At 44.8% G+C, this 19600-nt stretch overlaps 1 long non-coding RNA gene across 2 annotated transcripts; it reads right to left on the minus strand.

Moving 5' to 3' along the window:
- Positions 1-632: 632 nt before the first annotated feature.
- On the minus strand, positions 633-15084 carry LOC124990817 (uncharacterized). 2 transcript variants are annotated; one of them, XR_007109814.1, is made up of 4 exons: positions 14879-15084; positions 5835-7121; positions 3097-3299; positions 633-2397 (listed from the first exon to the last, which is right to left on the minus strand). It is a non-coding gene; the product is annotated as an uncharacterized LOC124990817 (long non-coding RNA). The 2 variants fall into 2 exon arrangements; XR_007109812.1 differs by having other exon boundaries at positions 633-3299.
- Between the last annotated feature and the right edge of the window lie 4516 nt (positions 15085-19600).

Here is a 19600-nt window from a genome sequence, read left to right on the forward strand (position 1 = left end):
TGTGACCCTTTGGAAAGGTCTCACGCTTTGAACTTGGGCAGCAGAGAGTCCAAATGTCAATTCCACTAATAAGTACATGATCTTCATTCACCTGCTCTGACCCTCAGTTTTCTTATTGCAAACTGCAAAGAATGACAGACCTTGCCTCCCCAGACTGGTTAAAGAATTAAATAAGTTAAAGCCCTTTGTATTTGCTGCTCCAAATGTGTCCTGGGACCACAGCATAGACATCAACTTTTAGAAATGCAGCAACTCTGGTCCATGCAGGCCTACTGTTTTAGTCTGCTTTCTCACTGTTATGACTTAAAACAAAATAGAAAAACCTGACGAGAATAATTTTAAAGGTGGAAAAGTTTATTTGAGGGCTCACAGTTTCAGAGGTCTCAGTCCATAAAGAGCAGGCTCCATTTCTCAGGGCTCAAGGTGAGGCAGAACATCATGGAGGAAGAGTGTGGCAAAGGGAAGCAGCTCACATGGTGGTCAGACAGCAGAGAGAAACTTCCCTCACTAAATACAAAATATATACCCCAAAGCCATTCCCCCAAGGACCCACCTCCTCCAGCCACACCCTACCCACCTTCAGTTACCACTCAATTAATCCCTTCAGGTGATTAATTCACTGATTGGGTTAAGACATATGACCCAATCATTTCTCCTCTGAACCCTCTTGCATTGTCTCACACATGAGTTTTTAGGGACATCTCATATCTAACCCATAACACCTACTGAATCAGAATCTGCCATATAACAAGACCTGGCTGTGCTTTAGAGTGTGTGCAGCACTGCCCTGCATATAGTAGGTGCCCAATAATAATAGCTAATATTATTATCATTCTATGGGTCTTATCCTCAAATCATGTATAAGTAATTAATATGAGCACACCAATAAGTAATGCAGGGCTGGGGGCAATTTGGAAAGGTGAGCATAACATTCAGGAAGGAGGGAAGAGAGAGTACCACACTTCAAGGAACTTAAAGCATTTGACCTCAGCTTCCTTCATTCACTTTTTGTTTTAATAACATGTCTTTTCTTTCATTAATGTTTAACTTTATTCTATACTGACTGTGTTCTAGGCCCTATTCTGGACCCTGGGGAAAGAAAGTTAAATAAAGATATGGTTTTCTTACTCGAGTAGTTTACTATCAGAGTAAACCATTATCCTGGTTATGGTCCATTATCCATTATCCATGGTTATGGTTCTGAGACGGAAGCCACCAGACCACAGGATGGGTGTGAATGAAGGATGGTGGGGAGGTCAGAGGACAAGATTGTCCTTCAGCCTTCCTTTCCAGGAAAAGCAATGTGAACCTTTTACTATCTCTACCATGCCCTCCTCTCTTCCCCACATCCTCTCTCTTAATGTTTTCACATAGTTGAGTCTTATTTCATAAATCGATGTATTGCCTTTTCGGTTAATATTATTCCATAGGAATCGCCCTGTGTGTAACTGGTATGGTGAACAAGTCACACTCACAGGGTGTGTTCTTTTATTTATATCACCTGTCAACCTTTGAAATATTTTCAATAGGGAAAATTCCTCCAATGTCTCTAGATGAAAACTAGGACAGTGCTCATGAGCTCATATTTACACAATTTAAGGGAAATATTCCATATACTCTTTTTTTTTAAAATGTTTCGAGTGGATCATTGTAAGTCCCATGGAATAATCAGAGTCCGACCTCCGCTGCCTGCGGCTCAGGACCTGTAGGCAGCAAGGTATCTCCTTGGCCAGGGAGCAGGGAGGGAAATGCATGGTCCCCCTCCTCTCCTCCACCTGATACTTATGCATTCTGCAACCTTCTTGCTAACTGTGCTTCCTGGCCCCACCAAAATTGAAGAAAGTGGACTGGCCACCAGGGTGGCCACAGATCAATCAAGCACACATTCCCTTTGTTTTGCCTATAACTTTTTTCCTAATAACCAGTAATTTTCTATATTTTTCCAATGCTTACAAATCTCAAAAGAAGAAAGTATGGAACAGTTGCATTCATTTACATTTGGGTGGATACATTTGGGTGGGTGTCATATACTAGTATATTTTTTGAAGTCTTTCAATACTGGCTGATCTGTGTCCTCTGAGAATGGATTTGATTTTTGAAAATATTCAAAAATGCAATCTGATTCCCTCAATGGCTAATCAGGTTTGAACCTTAGCATAACACCATAATTTAAATGGTCCCTTCAAACAATGTTTACTCTCAAAGGGGAAATAAAGGTTTAGTCTCTCAGACACATCGGTCTTCTGGCTCCCTTCCTGGCTCCTCTCCAAGATGACATCTGGTTCTAAGAGAAGAGGTGGGGCTTCAGTGACTTTGTAGCAGGTGAAGAGTAACATTCCTCTGGCTGTTCCAGGCAAGGTTGTGTGGGGATCCCTGAGCCGTCCGGCCGCTGCTGCCCTAACAGGATTCACAGTCAAGGTCTGTGTGATAGTAACATAGTCCGGGCTTTCTCCCACTGGCTGCCTGGCTGGGTGCCCTCACAATAGCTCTATCTGGGCCTTTAGTCTCCTCTGTTGGTCTAGACTCCATCCTACTTGCTGTTTCCTGCTTGGCCTGCCCCAAGTGGTTTACCATGCAGCCCTTGCTTACAAGGTACCTTGACCCTGCCCAACCATGGTGACTCCCACTGGTAATGCTTTCCAGTCAAATCCCTGCTATTTTCAGGGTTCATCGCACCTCACTGAAAATAAGTTTAGCTCAAGAAAGCTAACCCTTGAGTTATCTCTGCCTGGTCGCACCATGTGAATGTGTCATACCCCAGAACGGCACTCTATTCAGCAGAGTCTCAAATGAGATAAAAAAACAAGAGTCCCTTCTACCCTTGGTGGCACCTCCACTATCCAAGATGCTCCCTACTTGCTGCGCCAAAGATCATTTAGTCTAAGTTGATTTCCCCACTCCTCCTTGCTTCTTTCTCCATCCACCCAACTTCCTGTCCCTCTCTTGCTCCCATCCTAGCTACCATATTTCCCCCATTTCGTGGGACCCCAGAAGGTCAGTCCCCTGCATGATGCCCTGCGTCTTCCACTCTACTTCTTAGAGATGCCTTAATGTAAAACAAGGGTATTTTATCTACACATCAAGAGATTGTAATACCTTGATTCAATCAGGCTGCTTTGTGAAGTTCTAAAGAAATTTAGAAATCTTTGAAGACAACATCTGGTTTGCAAAGTTTTTTTCTTCTGAATAATTCTATGTTGTATGCCAATAGAAGTTTTTTGTTTTGTTTTGTTTTGCTTTTGCATTCCTTCTATTACAAATCCTGGTCTTCCTCCAGTATGATGGATACCTCAAGTCACCTAGAGCAGAGGTCAAGAAAGAAGGGAAGCAAAATAGGAAAACACATTAATTGTATCAAAACATTCCCTCCATTAAGCCATTAAGATTGACTATAATAATAATTGTCCTTGCCTTTCTTCCTCTAATTTGGCTTAGAGCATCTCAACGCTATCTATGTTAAGCATAAGAATTAGTGTGAATGATGTGGGTCTTTGGGGAATCCTAATTTCAACAACCAACTATTAAAAGACACTGTTTAGCGGATAAAGGAAACTTGGTATTAGATGACATCAATAAATTTTGTTACATACAATAATGGCATTATGCCATTCACCTTCACTTTTTAATGTACATTTAAGTATTTATGACATAATGGCATAATGTCTATAATTTGCTTTAAAATATTTGAAGAAAATAAAAGGCAGGAGGCAGGTTGATAAATGATCCAGATATGGCAAATGCTGATGGTGACCAAGGTTGAGTGAAGGCTCCAGAGAGATTTTTCCACACCCAATTTATTTCTCTGTGTAATGGAAATTTTCAAAATAAAAAGGCTTTAAAACAAAATAGTATGGGTAAATAGAAAACAAAAAACATGTGTGCTGCATTTAATGGTCATTTCAAGGATGATATTGATTATATGCCGTTTTTACTTTAGGATATGATAACAGTGGCCACTCCTTTGGGGGATGTCCTTTGCAGAGTTACTTCTCTCTTTGCCCAGCATTCTAAATTATTAAATTGTTAACTGATAAATATTTTTTCTTTAGATTTACAGAACCCAGAACATCTGGTGACCTTCAGATAACATCATAATATGTAACACCTTTCATTCTACAGTTTTGTGCATCAACTAACACAAAGAATGTAAATTTCCCTGAGGTTTAACTACAGGAACCAAGTCTGCAAGGCCACGGTCAACTGACATGCTCCAGTTAGAGGGGAAAAAGTGGAGGAATCACACCCCCTGGATGAGGAGAACCTCATTCAGCAGTAGCCTTCCTGCCCATTGTCTGCCAAGCCTCTTTTGTCTCCCTGTGAAAGACTTTCATTACCTGAGTTCCCTGTGATGGAACTTCGAGGATGCTGGCCCCTCCCTCCTCTCAGGGCTGAACCTTGAGTAAACCTAATTTCCTTCCCACCAGCTCTCTTCTCCCAAGTATTGGCTTTCGAGCGGTGAGCAGCCAGATCTGGATCTGTTAACAAGATCAGATGCTACTCAATCCTGTGCCAATGCCCATCTCACCATCCCCTTGTCAGCACCAAGTATTATCAGTTTCTCCACATTGATTGATTAAAAGCAGGAAATCTAGTCTATTTCTTTTAATTTACACTTGGGAGGTTTTAATGAGATTAAATTATTTTCATATATTTATTGCCCACTAATTTTTGGAAACTCTTAGTCATTAATCTTTCTCCTCCAAGAGTGGATTTGACTTTAGAAATCACCAAAAGCCTTTAATAGCTACATGATGAGTAAATGGGCAATCAACAGGGAGAATAGACAGACCTCATTTGTTAACTCCCAAATCTTAAAAAAAAAAAAAATTTTTAAAAGGTCTAATTCAAATTTTCTCCTAAACCTTACAAACAACCCCAAAAGACTCTTCTGAACAAAAAGATGCAAGTATCTCCAAGTATCTCCTGCTAACAATGCCAGATAAGTGAGCAACCTCTCAGAGGAACCTACATTCCTTAGGATAATAGCTATGTTGACAATGACAGGTAGAATGTATTTTACACAAACTGTGTGTGCCAAATTTTCCAGAAAAGTGCTTTTGCTATGAAGAATGAACATGCAAACCCAGCTGGTTGTAAAAGCACCAGCTGCCTCTTAAACTCCAAGGCTAACTTCAGTAAGAACAAAAATTCACTGAAGTATCTTGTTCTATCTTTTAAATGAATGTGATTTTTCTATTCTGTCCCACATAACAGTACTAGATAACATTTATTGATTATTTAAAACAGATGTTATTTTAAGCCTTTTATATGTTGTTTTAGTACAGTTTTTTTTTTGTTGTTGTTGTTGTTGTTGTTGTTGTTGTTTTTATGCTGTAACCAAAAGACCTGACAAAAAAAATTAGAAGAGGAAACGTTTATTTTGGGGTCTGCAATTTCAGACATCTTAATCTATAGGTAGCAGAATCCACTCTTAGGGGCCCAAAGTGAGGCAGAACATATTGGTGGAAGGATATGGCAGAAGATATACAGGAAGCAGACAGAGACTAATCTCAGTTCACAAAATATATACCTCAAAAGTATGCCCCAATGGCCCACCTCCTCCAGTCACACACTACCTGCCTGCAGTTATCACCCAGTTAATCCTTATCAGTGGATTAATGCACTGACTGGGTTAAGGCTCTTATAATCCAATCACCTCACCTGTACACTTTATTGCATTCTCTCACACATGAGCTTTTGGAGGACACCCAATATCGAAACCATAATACATGTATTATTTCTTCAGTCCTTATAGCATTTCTTTGAGGTTGGTACTACTTTTACCTCATTCTGCAGGTAAGAAAACTAAGGTACAAAGAGGTCAATTAACTTACCTGATGTAACACAGCCAGCAAGTATCAGAGCCAGAACTTGGACATAGACCATCTGCTTCCAGAGACTATGTTCTTAATCACTACAATATATATTTCTCCCATAACATGTTCATGCTCTCTTTAAATTTCAAAAGCAACTGCATACTCTAATTTACTGTGCATCCATAACTTAGGACACCTTAGCTGTTCTGGGACTTCTTAAGGCCCTGACAAGTGTGACTATACAATCAGTGTTATGACCACCCCCAAGTTGGAGACACATGAATTGTACTATCCATTCCTGTCCTCACAACAATGGAGCAAAGCAATTGAAGGTTCCTTCCACTGACTCCACTGCTCCACTGACCTTTGCCAACAGCAAACCTACAACATGGCTGCTTCTCAGGCCTTTCTGAATCAAGTGTCCAACACATTCCCTACACACACACACACACACACACACACACACACACATATATACACCAAATATACACCCACATCTAGCACACATACATTTGCACACCTAATACACACTCTTAAAATATACACAGTTAGTTTACTTCATCAGTTGGTCCTAGGAGCAAGTCCAGTCATGTTCGATGGAAACCAGTACAGCTTCTGTAGGAGCTGTGAAGTAAGTGGACACTGGAGACGTGGATGAGCATGAGCTCTAATAAATAAACTGTCCTGGATCTTTTTTGAGTCTCTAATCTTTCAGCATTGAGAGATGCTAGGGTTTAGATAAATGTTGCTCAAAGGCCCAGGCAAAAAAGGTTTGGCACCCAGCCCATGGAAGTATTAGGAAGTGGTGGAACTTTTAAAAGATAAGACCTAGGAGAAGTTCTTCAGGTCATCAGGAGTATGCTTGCTCTTAAAGGGGATATTGAGACCCTGCTCCTCCTTCTTCTCTTGAGCTTTCAATCATGCGGTAAAGGCTTCTTATACCAAGTACTCTCCATCATGATGTGCTGCCTCACCACAAGCCCAAAAGCAACAGACCAACTGACCAAGGACTTAAATCCCCAAACTGTGAGCCAAAATAAATCTTTCCTCTTTTTAAGCTCTTTGTCTCAGGTATTTTGTTACAGTAATGCAAAACTGGCTGACACAAAAGCCTACAATAGATTTTCTGAAGCTGAATTCACAGAAAGCATTTGCCCAGTAGGAGCTTAAGAGGCAGCATGAAGTAAGGAGTGTCTCCACTTTGCAGTCAGTCAGACTTCATTTGATTCCCAGCTCCTCTCATCTTCAGATTTGTGACCATGGACAGATTGTGTAGCTTCTTCCTAGGCCTCCCTTTCCTTTGACCTGTAGAACAATCAAAGTAACAGATACTACACAGGTTGTTACAGGACTAAATGAGATAGCACATGTCAAAGTGCGAATGCTGTGCTCAGTAAATCATAAATAATAAATAAATCATAAGTAAATTAAATAGAATTAATTTGAGGTGCATGACAGTATGCATGTATCACACACACATGCATACACACACCTGTGTAGTATTCCCTCCCATATCCACAGTTTCATTTTCTGCAGTCAACAAAGTTCTGAAAATGTTAAAGGATGAGGTACGATAAGATACAATACAGTATTTTGACAGAGACTTATTCACATAACTTTTATTATGTTTATGCTTATAATTACTCTATTTAATTATTAGTTCTTGCTATTAATCTTTTACTTGCCTAATTTATTAGTTAAACTTTATTATAGATATGTATGTATATGGAAAACATAGTCTATATCTGGTTTGATAGTAACCACGGTTTCAGGTACCCACTGGAGCCCTTGGAACATGTCCCTAAGGATCAGGGCACACTGCTGTACATACACATGCACAGATGATTTCAAGGAACTATTCAGAAAAGAACTAGAGAAAATTCCAATGGAAATGGGGAGTTTTAGCCTATACCTTTTCACACTGTTTGAACACTTAGTGTGCATATATTCCTTCCTCAATTAAGAATATTTGTAATGTCTTGTTATTTGTTTAGTAGGAGGCTCCTGGAAGACCAGACTTTGTTACCCATAGTCTGATTTCCTGACCCTCTTCTGCCTCCATCACTCACAGGCAGATGCAGTGAAGGCCCAACAGCAGAATCAGACTCTACCCACCTCAAATGCCATTGGCCCATAGGTACACAATAAAAGCAGACTCTCCGCTTATGCCTACTGAGCATGACTCTAAGTGCCCTGTTTTCTTAGGAGGTGGTAGAGCTGTGATTTAAGGGTGGTAGTCAGGCTCCAGTCCATTCACTTAACCACTAGGCCACAGAGCTGCTAGCCACGCTGTCATGCTTCTCTTCAAACATTAGACACCACTCCACAGTCTGACGTGGCCCAAGTCCTGCCTCCTCTCTGCTTGAAGAACAAGCCTTCCCTGATTGTGAGCTTATCATCAGGAGCCCTGGGCATTCGTACCCCTGCTAGAGGGCCTGGAGTTAGTCTTCATGCCCTGCTCCCTGCTCCCTCCACCCCAGCTTGACCAGAGGGCAAAGCCTAGCCTGCCATCCTCCTGGCAGTACACCCCCTGCCTGATGCTGGTTTGCCCCAAGCCTACCTCAGGTGATTGCATGCCACCTCCCACCCCAATAATTTCTGGAATCAAGACTGATATTATTATATCCCCTGGGTCCCTCAACTAGAATATTCATAGGCTTCAGCAGGCTGTGGGTACAAATGAGGTCACGTTATTAAGTCAACAGCCCTCACCTGCTGTCAAAAGGATTCAGTCTTCCTCAGATTCTCCCTGGGTTTCTCTGATGTCTCACAAACGCCAGGTGCTGTGTTATCCTCAATGCTGCTACCACTTGCAAGCTTCCAGTGGAGGCTCCTCCCTACTGCTTTCCCCACCAGTAAGAATGGCACTTCCTTCCCAGAGCTTCATGCACCAGAACCCAGACACCCCCACTCCCCACCACAGCCCTGGGTGCATATGCACATATTCCACACAGGACTGGGGAAAGGGACTTGTGCCCCAAACCTCTACCTCACTTTGCTCGCTGAGCCCCAAAGCAGTCATGCTCAGAATCCAAATCTCACAAAGGACTTTGTGAGAAACATGTATTCAGCCACTACACTGGACCAAGCCCTCACCTTGGATTTAGACTGTGAATAGAAATAGCAGCGTGATTTTAATCAACTTCTCCCTGCCACACTGTTTCACCCTCCTTTCATCCCCAATTCCTGTGAACAAAATTTCCTCCTCCACAACTGCCTTGCCCCACAAGCACCTCCTGGGTGCCAACTGCCAAGAGCTCAGCTAGCCTGGTCACACTCCCCTAATGAACCCATGATAGGTATCTGACAAACAGCAGTGAGTAAGTATCAATACTGAGCTGGATAATTTAAAGACAGCATGTCATTTGATAATCTGATCTGAAAATTAGGAAGCACTATCTCCAAATAAAGAAACTTGGGAGTACCTAAGGTCACTGGTCAGAAAGTGAAGAACTGAGATGCAAAGCAAGTTGTCCCCAGCCTCACTCCAAAACCCACACTCTTCCCTTATGACCTCCCCTGGCAAACATTAGACACCATTCCACAGTCTGAGGGTGTCTGGCCTCTGGCCTATTTTGTGTCCTGCAGTAGGGATGGCAATAGGGGCTGGTTGAAGAGAGAGCAAGAAATCTCAGGATGGATTTCTAGAGATTCAAAGTTTCCATCCTAACTGTCACATGGAATTGTCCTTGCACTCACAGGAAATGTGTCCAGCAGGGTGGGATCAAGAGACACACTTTCTTGAATTGGTATCTTGAGAAGTTCAAATTAGCTCCTCTCCCTAGGGACACAGGAAGATTTTTCTTGATAATTTCAAGACAGCAAGGGGTTTCAGGGAGGCATTTGACCCTTTATAGAATGCTGAGTGAGATTTTGATGTGCACAGTTTATTTTATTCAAAGAGAAGAAAGGGAAGAAGAAAGTATGAAAGTGTCAAATGAAACATAATGGGGTTGGGTTTCTTGTGGGAGATTATTTGACCTCTTGCCACCTGCCACAGTACCAGGCAGGTACCCCTCACAGTCGCGTCAGCCAGTGTTAGAATGGGAAAGCCCATGGTTCTCTCCAGGTTGAACTGCAGGTTCAAGGGAGGCACCAGGATGTCACAGTCTCGCATGCAGAAGTCTCAGCTTGAATCGTCCATCCATTCAAACATGATCATATCCACATTACCATAATTACCATGTTATATTATCATAACCATGTCATTGTGCCAGCTGTGATCACACCCACTTTAAGAACAAGAAAACTGAGCCTTTGAAGAATAAAGTGCCAAAGTTATGTTGCTGGTAAATGTCAAAGTCAAGGTTCAAATCCGTTCTCTGACTCTAAATTCAGTGTTCCTTCACTACTTCAGACCCTGCACTCAAGGAGGTCTCTTCTCTTCTGATCCATAAATGCAGAAGTATATATCATAGTGTGATAATGGGACAATAAAGCAGTGTCTCATAGTGGGAAGGGATATTAACCAAATTATATTGTCATGTCCTGTGCATGAAGAGATTATGTAACAACAAATTCCACTGTTATGTATAATTATAATGCACTGATAAAAAAATGTGGAAAAAAATAAAACTAAATAAACACACATTATAATCAAATTTGATAAAATAAATAAAGCAATATCTCAGAACTTGGACTTTGAACTTGGACAGACCTAGAGGCAACAGCCAGCTCTGTAACTTACCAGCTATGTGGTTGGTTTTTCAAATTGTGTAAGTCTGTTTACTTATCTACAACATGGGCACATCAACCCTATCTGGGAATTAGGTGAGGATTCAACGAGATGTGAAAATCACTTAACCCAGTGCCTGGCATACAGTAGCAACTCAATAAATGGGAGCTTCTGCATCCTGGAAATGAAGGATATGCAGATGGCGAATATGAGAGGCACTGAACCCAAAGTCAGATGCAGCAGTAATGGCTCCCTCACATCTGCAGTCCCAATGGGAAGAGCGTCCCCTACCTGGGGGTCAGTGAAGGGATATATATACACCTAAAACAAAAGATAACTGTTGCACTTTTGTCTTCCACCTCTGGCTGGGAAGAAGGGACTCCTGGAACCTAAGACTAGCCAGTGGTTCCAACCTGAGCATCAGGAAGGATGGAGTGTCGTTTCCCATCTAGAAGACAGAGCAATGCCACTCCAATTCCACTCCAATACCCTGGGTTTACGTCCTCCTTCACTGCATTCCCCATCATGAGGCCTGTCAAAGGAGCTTACCCTCCCTGAGATTTAGTTTCCCCATCTATAAATTGTGAAGGGTAATGCCTATCTCATTATTAAAAGAAATCATGTATTCAACCCACTTAGCAGGGCACACAGGAGGTGCTAGAGAGACGGTGTGTTAGCTGTCCCAATTCATGTCCTCCTCCTCCCTGTCTCCAGAGTCCTCCCAGCTCCAGGTAAAGTGGTCAGTCCTTCAGGGGACACCACTGCAAAGCACTTGGAAAATTATGGCAATAAAAAGGAAGTCTGAGCCAGGCACAGTGGTGCACACCTTCAGTCCCAGCTACTTGAGAAGCTGAGGCAGGAGAATCACTTGAGCCAAGGAGTTCATGGCCAGCCTGGGCAACATAGGTACCCTGTCCAAAAAAAAAAAAAAAAAAAAAATGTCTATAATGTCTAAAAAGGATGTCTGCTTGACACTAGCTCTACCCTCCGCTCTCAGAGCCAGTGCTGTGAGCAGACTGCTACACGGAATCTTTGCATTGTCCCTTTTCCCCCATCCAAGCACTGAACCAGTGCCCCAAAAGAAAATCTTGCTCACAGCCTGGACACTGTTCAGCGGAAAGCACTGAGAACAGTCTCTGTTGACTGTTCCTAGGCGAGTCTCCTCTCCAGTTCCTGTAGGAATCCAATCTGGATTCCATGACAGTCATGGGTTGGAGAACCTGCAGAGGACAGGGGCTCAGGAAGAGGGCTCAAGATGACAGATAAAAGAGGGAACAGAAGCTGGGCGCAGTGGCACACACCTATAATCCCAGCAGCTGGGAGACTGAGACATGATCGTGAGTTCAAAGCCAGCCTCAGCAACAGCAAGGCGCTAAGCAACTCAGTGAGACCCTGTCTCTAAATAAAATACAAAATAGGGCTGGGGATGTGGCTCAGTGGTCAAGTGCCCCTGAGTTCAATCCCCGGTACCCAAAAAAAAGGTGGGAGTTAGGCAGGCAACAGGGCATAACCTAATCATTGGGAGCCCTCCAAGAGCCTGGATGAACGCCTTCCCCTGTTCAGATCACATCAACAATAGGGTGACTTCCTTGTCCTTCCCTATGGGGTTCAGGGACTCAGGAGACTGGGCCTTGCATCTGCCCAGCATCTTCCACCTGTTTTCCTGCCCTGGAGCCTGATGTTTTATTCCTTGTCTTACAGATGAAGGCACTAACTTTGTAAGGGAAATAAATCACTGGTCCCTGGTCACACAGATAGTGACAAACACAGCTCTATAGATCCGAATCTCCTGATTCCTAATCCAAGACTTTTGTACCAGAGTGATTCCCTTATCACATTATAACAAAGTAACAGGCAGCAGTAATAATAGCACCAGACCAGGTACAAATGAAGAGGAAAGCCAAGTATAACTGAGGTTTGTTATCCATCATATTTACTCCTGGCAAAAATCCATGAAAGAAAGGATTATCTATCGTCTCCATTTGTGGATGCAGAAACTGGGATTGGGAGGATCAAGAATCAACAAACCAGCCCCAGCCTGTTGGTGGAAATGGTCTCATTGGAACCCATCCGCGCTCTTCATTTGTATATTGTCAGTGGCTGCTTTTCTACCACAGCAAGGTGAGCAGTTGCAACAGAGATGGTAAGACCCCAAGAGCCCCCAGATATTTACTGTCTGACTCTTTGAAGTAAAAACCAGCTCCAAATGATTTGGAAAAGTTCCCACAGTTGTTAAGAGGCAGAACCAGTACTCCCTTCGGCCTAACTCCAGAGCCTGCACTTTGAATCACCACGTCTTCCCACACCCCATTGGGTTCCTCAGTAATTCTCTGTTCATCACTGTGGTGGGCTGAATCATGTACCCCACAATGTGTATGTTGAAGTCCTAACTCCCAGTGCTTCGGTGACTGTATTTGGAGGAGGTGTCTTTATAGAGGTAATTAAATTACAAGACCATTAAGGTGGGCTAGTATGACTGGCATCCTTATGAAAGGGGGAATTTTGTTGTTGCTGTTTTATTGGTGTATTGTAGTTGTACATAATGGTGGGATTTGTGGTTACATATTCATACATGCACATAACATAATAATACAATGTAGCCAATATCATTCCCCAGTGTTTCCCCTTCCCCTCCCCATTTCCCTCTGAAAGTGGGTATTTGGACACAGGCATGTGAAGCTCCAGGGATTTCAGCCATCTGTGATCAGAGGAAAGTGGCCTCAGGGAACCAGCCTCAACAACATCTTGACCTTGGACTTCCAGTCTCCAGAACCAGGAGAAATAGGTTTCCTTTGTTGAAGTTGCCCAGTCTGTGGTCTTGGATATAGAAGTTCTAGCAAACTGATACCATTACCTACTCAATGCCAGGTACCTTTCTAGGCAGTAGGAAAGAGAAGAGGGCCTGGCACATTGGAACTCAGTAAATGTTAGTTATTGAGCAGCTACTATACTGGATAGAGCAAGACAAGTGTAGCTCCTATTCCCCTGGGGCGCACAAACTAATGGGGGAGAGAAGGAGATTAAATAAGTCATTAGAGGCATGATGTGTGTTACCAAACAGGAAGTTAAAAATTGAGTGAGTTGAAAACCAAGGCCTTGCCCTAGGGTTGAGGGGGGTGGGGATTTGGGGGTGGGGGGCGAGGGAAAATTTTCTTTAAAGAAATGTCATATAAATGGGAAAAGAGGTTAAGATCAGCCAGAAAAAGGAGAGGGGAGTCTGCAAAGTGTTCGGCGTTCCTGTCTTTACCAATAAACAACAGTGAGGCCATGGGCAGCTTCCTTCCCCTCTCTAGGCCCCTACTTTCCACTCACACAATATCGGGGTGGTCTGGGTTCCACTGACCTCCCTTCAAGCTCTACAAGCTGATGGCCTCCTTACCACAAGACAAAAATTGCTCCCACTTCTCTTTCACAGCCTAGAAAAGCACACCTTATGCTCTTCAAAAACTAAATTCGGAGTGTCTCTGTCCTCGGCGGCATTCTGAGCTCCCTGAGGTCAAGGACAGAGTCCTGTCTAACATGTGCACCTCTGTTGCCTGGTACAGAGCCCGGCACACAGTGGGGACTCGGGGAGAGAGTGTTGAGTGGAATTTGATTGAAAGGAAATTATAGAAGAGGTGAGGCAGTCATCACCAGGACGCCACACTACAAACACACGCGCGTGCTCACAAATATGTGCACAAACACATACGCAAGCTCAGTCACACATATACACACGCACACACCTTTCTGCTTCCCCCAGAAGCGCTTTCCCCACCTTCTGCCTGTCCCTTGCAGTTTAATGACATTACCGGCCTCATCCATCGCCAACTGCCCATGATCTAAAACCCTCAAATGATCCATTTCCCCAAACTAGTCCCTACTCCCAACCCAGACCTGGAGACACACTCCCCAAATGAGACACTTTGAAAGGCCACTTGAACATCAGACAAGCAGTTCGAAAGGGGTAGGCTCCGTCTAACTGCAGACAGCTTGCTCCCCACGTCCACGTACATGGGGATTGGAAGGACTCCCTCCTCACACAGGCCGGCTGCATGACCTGCAAAAGAGGAGCTGGGCTCCCTGCATCTCCGTTTTCTGGTCTTAATCTTTTAGAGACTTTGATTTACACGATGTCACATCAGAGGCATTAGCAGACACCATGGTGGGAATCTTAAGGAAATGAAATGACTATAGTTAATCTGACTCCCATGTCCATGCACAGTTGTGGACACAGCTCTGTAGTCACGTGGGCAAGAGGACTTGACACTCAGGATTATGCGCTCACTGCTCTGCTGAGGAGTTCACAGTTGTCCTCTTATTTTAAATTTACTCTTTACCCCAAAGGGCCAGAGATGATTAACCCCGCATTAGAGAAACTAAGGTTTAGAGAAGAAAAATGACTCACCCAAGGTCCTGAGGAGTCCTGAATTCCAAAGCTAGGAATCATTCCGAAGCTCATGTCTTTCATTCATTCATTTAAAATACAGTGTCTGGCACATAATTGGTGCTCCTGCCCCATCCCACCCCATGGCTTCCACGGCCCTGAAAGATCCAGGTGCAGGAAGGGTAGAGTGGAGGCCAGAGAACAGGGCAGACACCTCCCCTCTCCAGCCTCTTCCCTCAGGCCAAAGCCTGGCTGGGACCAGGGAGAAAAATGAACTCTAAATTGAAAATAAGACTCAAATTTTAAAGGACTAACTGACCAGAAAATATTCAAATCTGCCATAAAAGCATTTTCCATCAAGCACACAGGAAGGTAATGATTAAAGGAAAAAAGACAACTATCTCATGCTTGTATCTCACCAAGACCAACCTCGTCAATGTGCCAATAAGAAAAGCCTGCGGCCCTTTAGAGCAGGAGAGGCAGGGGGTCCAGGGAGGGCTGGAGCAGAGAGGAAGGCCCGGCCCTGGGGGTCACAGAAGAGCTCCCAGAGGGGATGTGCAGGAAGGTCTGCCTGCCAGGAAGTGTCCTAGGACGAAGCACAGAGACCTCCAGTGTGGCTGCAGTGACCAGAGAAGGGGAAAAGGCCGGAGTGGGGGGCAGGCAGTGCCGTTCTAAAGGCCCTCGAGGTCGGGGGGTGAGCTCGGACTTTATTCCAAAGATAGAAGCAAGCCTCCGTGGGGTTTTATGCGGGGAGTAAGAGTTGGATGTCCCTGTGTGAAACAAGATCTAGACGCAGCATGGACGAGAGACTGGAGGTGAGAAAATGCCAATTCAAGGAGCTTATGAAGAAATCCAAGTGACAGTGACTGGGACCAGCGACAATGAGACAGGGGAGGGGAAAGGAGAGGAGGATTTTAAGGAGCTCAACAGCAGCCATCAGCGAAAGGTTCATCATCTGTAACTTCTCCCGAGGAAATTCAGGGCTTCGGCAAGAATCTGAGTCACTTTTGATCCGAAGATGTGCTTGTCTCAGGGGACCCTGGGCAAGCAGCCAGTCCTTGCCCTTCCCCCCACCAGTGATGCTGGAGGCTCTGGATTGTGGAACCAGAGGGAAGGGAAACGACTCGATGGCTGGACAAAGGGCAGCATCCGGCATCAGCCAGACAAGGAAAAAATGTATACAAATGGAAAGAAAAATGTAGTGTGGAGATGGCCTAGTCAAAGCCCTCATTTTACGGCAGGACCAGTGTGTCCAGTGGGGTGGAGAAAGCGCCGTCTCTGTTATCCACAGACCAGGTTTCACCCTGAATGAGCTCCTGACCACCAAGAACCTGCACAGTGGGTAAAGCGAGGCCTCTCCCTCACAGTTCTCACAGGGTCCAGGAACGTTTAGTAAAATACCGGTAAATCACCAGGCATGGTCCATCTGCAGAGGCAGTGGTGATGAAGAAATACTCACAAAATACCAGAAGACACTCAGAAGCTACACAGAGGGTACAAATGTTATGGGGCGCAACTTAAGAACAGACCGATCACCACTGAGAAGTCCAAATTTGAGAGTCTTTATTAAGCCAGCCAACAGACTGTTTCACACAATGCCCCAAAAAAATGGCTATTGGGAGAACAGCCCTGACCACAGGGGTCGTAGGGGTTCTTATACCAAAAATCACATCAATCATAAGTGTCTTTTGCTATGATTGAAAATTACAAACTAACATCATGAGATCATCGACAGAGGGGGAAGTGGATCAAACTGACCCTTACCTAGGTACAAACTAAAGAATGGTTACTAACATCCACACAATCACTGTTCACATGGTACATTGTTTAGGAGCAACAGGAATCAAAAGAGAGCAATTTTTTACTACATAGGAGTTGCCATTGTATATTATTAAACATGTCACACCAAGTAACTGATGATGGGCACAGAGGCGGGGTGTTCCCATGGGAGAAGCTTATTTCCTACATAACATGGAGTCTCAGCAAAATGGAGTCTGTTTAGTCATTTTCCTTAGAGTCTGGCCTATAACATTCTCATGGAGTCAGATCTGTCAGCCCATCACACAAAGACAGGGAACTGGTGATTGTTGGATATGGGGGAGGGGGAAAGCGCAGAGGCGAGGGTGATGCTCAGATTCCAGCTGAGCTCTCCAGCAGAGGTTCGGGTGTGGGGACCCCTCCACCCTGAGCCTGCGTCCGGCCTGCCAGCCCTAAGTGCAGCTACACTACACTCCTCCCGCGTTGCCAGCAATCCCTCAGCAGACCCAGCTCCCGTAAAAACCCTCATCAAGCGTTTGTTAAGCACCAGCTGAGGGCTCTACGTGTCATTGAAGCCTAATAACAACCTATGAGGAGACAAGACTGTCATCCCATTTTGCAGGTGAGGAAATTGAGGCTTCTCTCAGTGAATAAGTAGCAGATCCTGGCCTCAAACCAGGGCCTGAGTCTGGCCCACTAGAGCAGAGTCAAGCCCAGCCTGGAAGCAGATGTTGTGGGAGCCCTTGGTGGGAGCCACCCGGCCAGCTGCTGCAGGCTCCCTACACAGGGCCATCTGAGCCAGTTCACAGTATGATTTATTTAGTGGAGGGGTTGGCCTGGGAACAACCCGGCACCAGCTGCCTCTTGGCAGCACCTGGATTATGTGTGGCAGGAAGAGGAACAGGCCCCAGTCATTCAACACCAAATCATGGCACCAACCTGCTTTGGTTTTCAGGGATTGCCTACTCTCAAAACTTTGATCCCCAGTGCCCTCGCTCCTCAAAGGTGGTCCCTGAACCAGCGGCATTGCATCAGCACCACCTGGAGCTCATTGGAAATGCAGAACCTTGGGCCCCGCAGAGACCTTCTGCGTCAGCACCTGCATTTAAATAAGACCTCCATGCAGCTGGCAGACACACTGACTCAGAATAAACACTGGTCCACGAGTCCAGAGACCTAAGTGAGAGTCCTGCAGCCAGAGAGGCTCTGTGACCCCGGGCAAGTCCTTGCTGAAACTCAGTTTTCACGTTTGAAAAAGAAAAAAGTGCTTAGACTAGATACTCTCTAATATGGGCCAGAAAACACTCAGGTTGGCCAACTCAGGAGGGAACAGTGGGCTGGGGAACCAGATTCAAAGCTCCATAAATGTTTTGGTGAAGTGAATAATTAACTTCACCACTATTACTGAGCACCTACAATGTGCCAGGCATTCTAGGCCCTGTTAAGAAAGAAGTTCCTTCTCTAATGAAACTTATAGTAATTAATTCTGTGATGAAATTGGGTTAAAATCTCATCTCTACTCCCTGTGGGGATGCAATCTAATTTTGCTAATATCTAGTTTTCCTATCAGTAAAATAATTAGAGAAGCTAACATTTACTGATTACCTATTATTGTCAGACATTATTCTAGAATAAACATGTACAAGGGGTCTGGAGGTGTAGCTCAGTTATAGAACACTTCCTTAGTATGAATGGGACCCAGGATTTCATCCCTGGTATCACAAAAGTAAAAAAATAAATCAGGAAATAATAATAAACACATGGAAAGATTGCCTAGGAGACCATAAAACATGAGTTCTAATCCTGATACCCCCCCCCACCACACACACACACACACACACACACACTTAAAGCTGTGTGACTTTGGGGCAGTTACTTGACCTCTCCATGCCTAGGTTCCTGTGGTAGATGCTGATGTGCCCCCAAAGACCCCTTCAGGATTGAAAAACGTACTGGCTCTGGTAGGTAGGAGTGTTGCTGCTAGACAGATCACACTACCTTCTCTCTGGGATGTGCCCATAGCTCAAAATAATGGCCTCACTGAAGTTGATACTCATCTGATCAGCACAGATTTCCTGGTCCCAGCCTGGATCAACTGAAGGACCAGCTGAGCTCCAGAGTACCCTGTGGGGTCAGCTGAGGTCTTGGCCGAGGCCACATTACAGCCCAACATCTCCCTGCCCCCTGTCGGGGTTTCCGGAGCCTCGGGCATAGTCAAGATGGCGCCTGGCGCTGGGCCAAAAGCGGCTAGCTATACAGTAAACAACCAGCAAATTCTGATGAGTGGCTAATTGATTAGAGCATGCCTCCCTCGCGTAACTGTTCTATGCCTGCAGCTGTCCGCGCGTTTACCTCGTGTACTCTCCCCTGATTGGTTGAAGTGTATATAAGCTTGGCGTCTTCCTGGGGGAGGGGGTTATGCAGAAGAGAGTGCAAGAGAGAGGTGGAAGGCGGTCGCAGAAGCGGATGAAAGCAGGAGAGCGCAGAAGCGGCCGAAGCAGGCGAGAGCAGAGTGAGAGAAGGAGAGGAACGGCTAAGTAAGAGGGAGAGAGTAAAAGAGGGACAGAAAGGAAGGAAAGGAAGGAAGACCGTGCACAATAAACTTCTGAAGCTTCAGACGTATGTCGTGTCTTTCTGCGGCCAGAAAGGGACGCGGTGGGACGCGATAGCCCCCCTCTTGCCTCTTCCCTCCATTCCCAGGTGCCAGTCTCCAGTCCACTTCCCCTAATTAGCCTGCAGCCCACCTGCCCTCAGAGCTGGCTTCCTGGGCAATGCAGCCCGCACGTTTCTCCTCTAGAAAGCGGTGGTAAGAGCACCAGCCACCTCCCCACCTCATAGGGCCTTTGTGCCTATCAGAGTCAACACACAAAATGCTTCCCACGCCCTGAATGGGAGAGGTAAGCTCAACGTGTTTGTCATGACTATCTTTGGTGTTCCCACGTAATCCCACTGAGGAAGGAATCCCATTGGTCCCGTTCTCCTGGT

The sequence above is a fragment of the Sciurus carolinensis genome, chromosome 1 (assembly GCF_902686445.1).
Source record: "Sciurus carolinensis chromosome 1, mSciCar1.2, whole genome shotgun sequence".
Lineage (NCBI taxonomy): Eukaryota > Metazoa > Chordata > Mammalia > Rodentia > Sciuridae > Sciurus > Sciurus carolinensis.